This window comes from Coenobita brevimanus, unplaced genomic scaffold (genome assembly GCF_032717465.1).
Source record: "Coenobita brevimanus isolate Jiangsu-jjx unplaced genomic scaffold, ASM3271746v2 jjx.HiC_scaffold_3611, whole genome shotgun sequence".
Lineage (NCBI taxonomy): Eukaryota > Metazoa > Arthropoda > Malacostraca > Decapoda > Coenobitidae > Coenobita > Coenobita brevimanus.
Window position 1 is genome coordinate 1 of NW_027644654.1, and position 3,035 is coordinate 3,035.

The window sequence follows — 3,035 nt, forward strand, 5'->3', positions numbered from 1 at the left end:
GGGTTTCTCCCCATTTCCAAACTGGTAACTTAAATTCACCAAATATTACTGTGCTTTGCATACAAGTGATTTTGGCAACTTGATTGTAGATTTTATTTTCGATGTTGAGTAGCTGACTGCGTGGATGATATATTAACCCATCACGTCCCGACCGATTTCACACCTCCGATACCCCCCAATCCCGAGCTATTTTGGAAAAAAAAAATTTGGCTAAAACCTCCGCTTTTGGTGAGAAACATCGAAAATTCATAGAGAAATCACTCACCTGAGGTTTAAAATACTCGATACAGGTAGCAGTAACTCCTTACCTTACTGGGTTTTCTATCTGGCTGGCTCCAAAGAAAACGAGTTCTATACGTGGGTAAGTATTCCACACCACTCATAAACGGTATTTATTTATTTATTTGGTACGAATTTATATGTAGTACGAAAGTATTTTGGTTTTCAAACAGTAATATAGGCATTATAAGCATTGTTTCACTCATTAACTCATCAACATACCTGACCTTTTTGGTGACATTACCTGATCATCATTTCTGACTGTTTCTTCCTCTAATGCTATGCAAACTTTGTCCTCCACATTGTCATCGATTGGGGAATCACTCAGGCCCTGAATGTCTTTATTGGCCAGGTCACTGGTAACAGGTGAATTGCCGAGACAATGGCGTGCAGGGTGGGGGAGGTTATCCGGTGTAAGGCATTGTCCCTGCCTGGCATCTTGTAGAGGAATAGAGGAAGGTGTCCCGTATATACGTACCAAAAATCACGCACGAAAATTGAAAATTGTGCGAATTATGAACCTTGCAATTGCACAACATACCAGTACGTCGATGAGTCTAGCTGTGACAAAACGTTGCGACGTACCCATACGTCGATGGAATGCCTCGGGTTAAGCCAAGTGTGACTTTATGAAATGTTCATTACTAAGCTGAATATAAATTGTGTCAATGTTTTCAATGCATGGCTTAGTAATTACACCACTGTTATATACTGCAACTGAATAAAACTGTATATGTGTAAGACAGTGAATGAAAGATATTCCGAACATGTGCCCATAAGATACCCTTTTAATCCACCGCGTGCCAACTATTTTTAGCCATATGGGTCACCCCAGTGCCAGCCATTTTTCGACCTTTTTTTTTTGGCTGAAATGATAGATTTTAATGTGGAAACAACGAATTTCACCATTAAAATGCTCACCGAGGTTCGGAAATGAGTTTTATTGAGTCCTGCATACTCGTGCACAGGTATAGCCGCTCTCTCATCCTCACCACATACGTGAGAGGATATACTCAGGTATTTATGCTGGGAAGGTATAGCAATCTTCAGTACACTTTTCTGATTACATATTACTTCAGCATCTATCACAATTTGTGTCTGTCTCACTGTGAATGCATTATCTTACACTTACTTGAAGATAGGTACAACCTGTCTTCATTACGTACAGTCCTGGCACTTACAAGAAGGTATTTACAACTTGACTTCACTATATACTCCCTACATTTACAAGAAAATATTTACAAATTACACTTACATGAAAATATTTACAAAATGCCTTCACTATGTACAGCACTGGGTGAGGCACACAGGCAGAGTGAAGCAGAGCAAGCGTGAGGGGAGGGGGGAAGCGAGTGAGTATATGGCCTTGACAGCGGGGGGGATGGTAGAGGAACAATTACCTTACATGCCTGCCAATTTTTACCCACGAATCTTGAAAAATGTGGTCACAGTGAAGATTTTTATTTTGAAGCATTTTAAAATGGCACTGGCACTGGCCACAAAATTATGTCAGACTGTTTTAAAATGGCATTGGCACACGGTGGGTTAATATATGATATTATGTGTAAATAATTATACCGTATATGTGTTTCTTTGTAAATGCATTTTACTGTGTATATAAGTGTACAAGATGGTGAATGTAAGCTACTGCGTGTATGACTGTAAATATTATATATTTAAGTACCTGTGTGTATAAAATTATGTAAAACCTTGGGTATGATATTACTTCTGCCTTTGTAAACTGGCAAATGCATGATATTATGCACATGTGCATAAAACTGTAAATACATGATGACATGTTGATGGTGTAAGAGTCAGGATGTGCATGCATAATTCCGGCGATATGTACTGTACCTGTATGTTAGACTGGCTATGCATGGTGCAGTTAAAGGTGAGCATGAGCATGTGTAATGATAATGATAAATGTAATCTTTATCATCATCATCATCATCAGATCATCATCATCATCATCATCATCAGTTCATCATCATCATCAATGTAATTGATTTTTCAAACTGACACCCTTTTGTTGATGGATGGTCTCTAGAAGTGCTAGTACTTAATATCACCTGAAAAAGGCGAGTCTTAGCTGTAATGAACGATGCGAGAAGATGCTGATTCGTATTTCTGTGCTATGGATATTATATACAGCACTTTTGTAACGTATGGGACAAATGTGATGTGTGATGATGCACTATGAACTTAATTATGCACCGAAACCCTCTTTATATATATATATATATATATATATATATATATCCATCCATCCATTGCCAGACGCCATGTATCCCAAACGGGGTGGTCAAGGGCTTAGAGTTAATTGTTTTACAGGGAGGGGCACTAATCCTCCACCAACCCCACTTGACATGTAGGGATGCCAACAGCATCTGGTGTTCCCAGGCGGTCACCCATCCAAGTACTAACCAGACCCAACGTTGCTTAACTTCACTGATCGGACGGGAAGCGGTGTACTCAACGTGGCATGGTATATATGAAAGGATGCGAAGATGTATATTGGATGCAAGAGTTTATAGAGGTTGGGGGAGTGGACTTTCTGACCACTACTTGGTGGTGGCCATAATTAAAGTTCAAGTAAGATGGAGGAATAGAAGAAGGGAAAGATGAGAGGGAGTAGTTGCAAGGAGAGTGGAAAGGTTACAAGAGGATGAGAAAAAGGCAGAGTATAAGAGAGAAGTGGAGGAACGATTGGGCAAATATGAATTGGAGCAGATGGGGGACGTGGAAGGTGTGTGTAG

The 3,035-nt window shown here is 39.7% G+C and overlaps 1 pseudogene; it reads right to left on the reverse strand.

Moving 5' to 3' along the window:
- Window positions 1-2,654: 2,654 nt before the first annotated feature.
- Window positions 2,655-2,774, reverse strand: LOC145390210 (5S ribosomal RNA; annotated as a pseudogene).
- Between the last annotated feature and the right edge of the window lie 261 nt (window positions 2,775-3,035).